Raw genomic sequence first — 6,625 nt, forward strand, 5'->3', positions numbered from 1 at the left:
GAGGCTGTGAAGTTCAGAGCGGGTTTAATTGGTGTCTGCCAGGCCTCAGTGAAAACCCAGTAGAAAGTGGGACAGACTGGGGCACTCACAGAGACAGGAATCCTTTTATTAGGACAAACCTGCCCTCCTCCACTTACTGTAGGACTCTATCCAGCTCTCTCGGTCTGTCTCTATCTCTCTGTCTCCCTCCTCCAACTCAGGACTTTATCTGTCTCCCTGTTTCTCTTTCTCTATCTATTTTTCTCTCTCTCTGTCTCAATCTCTCACCATCTCTCAATCTCCATCTGTCTTCTCTTCCTCCTCGCCCACTCTTTCAGTCTCTCCCTGTCTCTCCATCCCTCTCCAGCCTCTTTATCTCTCAACCGCCCACCTTTCCCCTCCCCCTCCCTCCCTCTCTCGCTCCGGCGGCGGAATAGTTTTTCTGTCTGATGTACGTCCTTGACCGTGTGTCTCAGGGGCATGTAGTGACCACAGCAGCACACGAAGCCAGGCAGCCCTAATGATTCGAGCACTTGCTGGCATACACACGTGCACACACTTACGCATGCACGCATGCAACCACACACGCGCACACACGCATGCACGTTTACACACACACACACACACGCCCGCACACAACTGAGTTTGGATATATAGACAATCCGATTTTTTTTTTACTCATTTGTTTGTGTGAACTCAGTTTAAGGCTTATGGCTTGTCTTCTGCCTAAAGTATAGAGATCTGTTTCTGTCTGTTAGTGTTTTACAGTCTTGATCTCCTTTCTCAGCCACAGGGCCTGAACTTGACTCCAGGTGCAGTGTGGAGCGGAGTCAACCTGAGGGCATGGGCGGGATATACCGTCTGTATCCCATCCCCCCAGGTTTCTCCATCAAGCATGGAGACGCACACGGATGCAAGCACACACACGCACACACACACACTCCTATGCCGTCACTCTCTTTTTCCAGGGCCAGTGTGGAATCTTCATTGATAAAAGCCTACAGTCCAGTGGTCCCTCAGGTCAGTTCATCCTGCTGTCTGGTAGTGCTTTTAGAGATAGCGGCAAAGAGGAGGGATTTGGAGAGATTGGTGGATTATGGTGTGTGGTGTTTTGTGTGTGTGTGTGTGTGTGGTGTGTGTGTTGTGTGTGTGTGTGTGTGTGTGTGTGTGTGTGTGTGTGTGTGTGTGTGTGTGTGTGTGTGTGTGTGTGTGTGTGTGTGTGTGTGTGTGTGTGTGTGTGTTTAACTATCGTTGCGGGGACCAGCAATCTCCAGAAGAATAGTAAAAACAAAGATGTGACATTTTGTTTGTGCCAACGAGGTCAAATGCCTATTTCTAGGGTTTAGGGTTAGAGTTAAGGTTAGGTTTTAGGGTTCGGTTTAGGGTTAGGGGTTAGGAAAAATAGGATTTTGAATGGGACTGAATTGTCTGTCCCCGTAAGGTTAGCTGTACAATACTGTGTGTGTGTGTGTGTGTGTTTGTGTGTGTAAATTGGTTAACAGCATGGCACACGCCGGACCTCATTTACTTATAGCTTCAAAGGAAGCCCTGAGATCTCTCCAGAGCTCCTCAGAGTAATTAGAGCAATAAACACACACACACACACACTCACCCCCACCCACATCCTGGAAGAAAACAAACTGTTGCCCTGACGACTGAACCCTGACCATCAAGCCCGCCCTGCTGGTAACCATCTGTTTCCACAATTTGTTTGTTCATTGACACAAACACACCAGAGACTGGACTTTTGGAGGGGGGTATTTTCTTAAAACTGCATCGTTGGTTAAGGGCTTGTAAATAAGTATTTCACTGTAAGGTCTATAGACCTGTTGTATTCGAGGCGCATGTGACAAATACAATTTGATTTGACTAAGCGGCAGGGGTTATCTTCACATAGGTCCAACTGAAGACAAAAAAAAATGTAATTAGATGTGATTGAGCCAACCCTAAGGAATTATGGGCCGGCTGATTTGAGTGGTTGAGATAAGCTGTGACCACAGCGGAATGACTAGCCTTAGGGAAATATGGCTGTGTTTCTGGTCACTCGACACTTTCTCAAATCATGACTTAAGAATGTCTGTCCTAAAGAGCAGACATCTAACAGTGTCTGACTTTCTCAATAGTCATGCATGACATCTGTAACGAGGTCGCTGAGAGTCGGGAAGCAAGTTCAGGGAGTGAGTGTTAATAAATAAACAACATGATACAAGATAAGAAACAGGAACAACGCACAGACATAACACAGAAACAGAAACAACGACGGCTGGGGAAGGAACCGAAGGGAGTGACATATATAGGGAAGGTAATCAGGGAAGTGTTGGAGTCCAAGGGGAGTGATGACGTGCAGGTGCGCGTATCGAATGGGACAGTTGTGCTCCATAATGAACAGGCTGGTGACCTAGAGGCCAGAGAGGGAGCACATGTGACAACATCAATGTGAGATTCCCTAAAAAGTTACTTGCATATCTCCAGTTAGAGTTTTTCCCATGTGGGTGAAAGCTCAGCGAAAGACTATGGTTGACTATCAGATTGGGATGCTCAGCACATGCCAAAGAGGTCGCATTCCCCAGGTCATTGCTGTAAATGAGAATGTGTTCTCAGTCAATTTACCTGGTAAAATAACGGTAAAAATGTACGGTCGTATGTCAAATTTGATGGACGATACGCCTTTTAAATTTGAATTCAATAAATAGCTGTATTTTGAAGGGCACTTTTTCATCTGAGGGTCTCGAAACCTCACAACCACACAACTGTCCGTTCCTGGAAGTAGAGTATATCAATAACCTCCACCGGTGTGTAAAATGCAAACTGCTAGGCCTAACAGCAGCAGAAGCTCACCAGAACACCCTCAATACACACACACACACTACTTCAGTCTTTCAAGAGGTGTGGAATTTGACAGGGCGATAATGTACACCCTTGCACTGTACGCCACGGAAAGACTAAAAACCTAGCAGAGATCAATCAACACTTTTCTTTTATCTCCTTTCCCAAAGAGGAAATGCAGATAAACACTCTCTCTCCGAGATCAATCCATGCCTGACACTAAAAACCTTAAGTGTGTCCCAAATGGCACGTTATTCCCTATATAGTGTTACCCTAAATAGTGCACTATATAGGGAATAAGATGCCATTTGGGACTTATCCCTGGTCTTTTATCCCAAGTCCCAGACAACCTAGAGAGACGGTGAACATAAATGTTTAAGTTTCGGGAGCTGGGAGGCACTGTGGGGAGTGCCTCCCAGAGCCTGTTCTCTCTGAGATAAATCATGCTGATATCCGATTGCCATGGAAGGAATGTCAACACCGCTGACCTCTGACCTCTTGCCTTGTGTTTTACAGTGTTGTGTTGTGGCGATGACCTCCTGCTGTACTTGCCAGGACCTCCACTCGGACCCGGTCGAATGGAGATTTTATGGGGAGTATTTCGCTCACTCGTGACTAGAAGATGTATCGAACTACCAAGGTTGATAAGAGTAATGGTAATGAGCGGTTATGGTGGTGGTGGTGGGGATGATGGTGGTGGTTATGGTTATGATGATGGTGGTGAACATGATTTTACGGAGGCTATTTCACTTTGTCCACCTGACTGGATTCTCTGGGAACCAGATTTGTTATATCTAACTAACTAGGCTAATAAGAGTAATGGTAATTAGTGGTTATGATGATGATGGTGATGATGGTTAAGGTGATGGTAGTGATGGTGGTGATGATTATGGTGGGGATTGTGATGGTGATGAAGTGGTGGTGATGGTAATGGTAATGAAGTGGTGGTGATGGTAATGACAATGATGACGAATGATCCCAATAACTTCGATGTTGAAAGATAATGACGATGACACTGAGCTTGACGATCACAACGAAGACACTTGCAACATTCGGACTTCAGACAGGCCTTCTGGATAACATCACACTGTTTCTCCAGACAAAGGACACTCAAAACTAACACTACCCCCTTTTCCCCTTTTCCCTGGCCTTAGAGTGGTTGGGCTACAGAGACCTGGGTAGGCTTTGAGGGGCTCAGTGGCCTGGAGACAGCTTCAACCACAACTGACAAATCCAGAGGGGCCCTCTCATCGCCTTGCTACAGGCACCCGGCACGGGAAAGCACCTGGAATTAATGTCTCAGCTCCCCGGAGGGAATTACTTTTTTAGGAGCGAGGGATGGAGGAAATGATGGCGGGATTGGGGGGGGATTCTCAAAGGAATCCATCATTCTTCAATCCCAAGATAGAACAAACCTCCAGGGATGCAAAAAGGAGGTACCAGCTCTTTCTAGACTTTCCCATCCTCCCCTTCATTATCTTCCCTCTCCGTACCTTCCTCCACCCCTCCCTCCCTCCATCCCTATGGAGGCGAGTGTGAACAGCTGTGATGCATGTATGTCTGGGGCTCTATAATGTAGCCATGTCGTTAGGGCTGGACATTGCTAACATGTGTGTTTGTGCCTTTTTAAACGAGCCTGCCACAGTTCAAAGAGGCTGCCGCTTAGGCTATTGGCTGCATCCCAAATGGCGCCCTATTCCCTATATACTGTAGTAGCGTACTTTTGACCAGAGCCCTTTGGGTGTCATTTGGAACACAGCCCTTGTCCTTTCTGGTCCCGATACCTGCTGTGCCTGTAAAAGACGAATAAAAAAGTAAGTAAAATGAAATTAATGTTCTACTACTTATACCTCCAAGAGAGAAAACAGGGGAGTCCCCGGGGCAATTAGGTGTGTGTGTGTGTGTGTGTGTGTGTGTGTGTGTGTATGTGTGTGTGTGTGTGTGTGTGTGTGTGTGTGTGTGTGTGTGTGTGTGTGTGTGTGTGTGTGTGTGTGTGTGTGTGTGTGTGTGTGTGTGTGTGTGTGTTGTGTGTGTGTGTGTGTGTGTGTGTGTTGTGTGGGCAGAAGTAGGAAAATGGGTGAGAAAGAGGGAATGGTATTTTGAGGGGGAGGGGTCATTTAGCTAAATGTATCTATTGAAGTTCAGGCCCCTTGTTTGACACAGTCCATCTGTAGCCCATTTCCCTTTCCCCCAGCTGCACATGCTCACATGTACAGGAACAATAAGATTGAGGACCATAAATCATCTCTCTCTCTCGCACTCCTCCTTTTCCCTCTCTTCTTTCCTCTCTCAACCCCTCTCCTCTGTTCCCCTCTTTTTGTCATCTCTCTCAATTCAATTCAAAGGGGCTTTATTTGGCCTTTATTTATATCCACCTCACTCTTTTTTGCTCTCTCTCCTTCTTCGCTACCCTCCATCTCTCTTTCTGTCTCGCTCTTTTTCATCTCTCTCTCTATCTCTCTCTTTCTTGCTCTACCCCCCATCTCTTTCTGTCTGCCCATTGAATTCCCCTCTCTTTGTTTTCACACTCTCTCTCCTCCCTTGTTCTAGTTCCTCCCCTTTCATGTCTCTCTCATCATACAGTAGCTGCTGACTCTGCAGCAGTAAACCTTATCACAGACACACCGCCATAAAAGGTATGAATTAATTGATTTCCTCTTAGCGAGAGAGAGGGTCCTATCTCGTTCCGCTCCGGTTTCCGACAAGCCCCCTCCCTCATCCATTATACACAAACACACGCACTCGGACACATACACACGATCAAATGAAGACACACAAATGCGCGCCCTTGAATGAACAAACAAACACACATGCACAGACACACTCTCTCTCTCTCTCTCTATGTCACTCCGTCCCCCCTCTCCCTCTGTCTCTCATCGCGGTTGGCTCGCGGAGAGTGGAAGTATCAGTTGGCCCCTGGGCGGGTCCCGTTGTGGTCTGGGTGTCCGTGGCGGTAAATGAAATATGGTAGCTGTCGCATTAGGAAATCCATTGATGTTAATGAGGGCCGGTGTACTCTGCGGCTCGGCTGCTGGAGCCACATCTGCTCCTGGTTAGGCGCCCATCCCCACAACCCAGACACCACTATAAGGGGATGGAGAGGTTGGGTGGTGGGGGTGCTGGGAGGGTGGCGGTAGTCCAGCAGGGTAAGGCTGGGGTGAAATCAGGAAAACGGACCTCAGGGGTGGAGGTATTAAGTGGTTGGCTTATACGGGTGGTGACATGTTATAGACACGTGACAGGTGATTCAACATGGAGGTTTCATCTCAAGTGGTACCCTATTCCCTATGTGATGGGAGTTCTCGGAGTGTTCCCGGAACGTTGCTGTGCAAGGTATGCAAGGTCAATGAGAAAAGACATTAGCCTGCTCGCCAAAATATTGTTAAATGCTAACGACTTGTGCAGCGGAGCTGAAAATATCCACCTATTTGGGGGTATCTTGGGGGTATCTGCCATTGGAGGGTAATGGACTGTAATTGGGCAGTGATCATGGCCTTGATAGAACGAGGCAGAGTGAAGACTGGTCTAAGAGCAAGGCTCTTAAGAGTTTAAGAATGAATGATTTACAGTAAGTAGCCTACGTTACACTTCAGCTGATGAACATGACTAAACACTGTTGAACAGACAGACAGATAGGCAGGCAGACAGAGTAATATGTGACAAAGTAATTGCCCCCACTGGGAAAACAACGGAATAATGGCGGACGGAATAATGGCGGACGGAAAACAGGGTGGTGAGGCAGGTGCCGCTTCTCATACGAATGCTGTTATTTTATCGAAAACATCAGGTGTACGCCGACCCCAGCTAAGTAACTCATGCA

General features: G+C 47.2%; 1 long non-coding RNA gene across 1 annotated transcript; it reads left to right on the top strand.

Annotated features, from left to right (window-relative positions):
• Nucleotides 1-773: 773 nt before the first annotated feature.
• On the top strand, nt 774-4,603 carry LOC111973413 (uncharacterized). Its single transcript, XR_002878574.1, has 3 exons — nt 774-999; nt 3,322-3,461; nt 3,960-4,603. It is a non-coding gene; the product is annotated as an uncharacterized lncRNA (long non-coding RNA).
• The last annotated feature ends 2,022 nt before the right edge of the window (nt 4,604-6,625 follow it).

The sequence above is a fragment of the Salvelinus sp. IW2-2015 genome, linkage group LG14 (assembly GCF_002910315.2).
Source record: "Salvelinus sp. IW2-2015 linkage group LG14, ASM291031v2, whole genome shotgun sequence".
NCBI lineage: Eukaryota > Metazoa > Chordata > Actinopteri > Salmoniformes > Salmonidae > Salvelinus > Salvelinus sp. IW2-2015.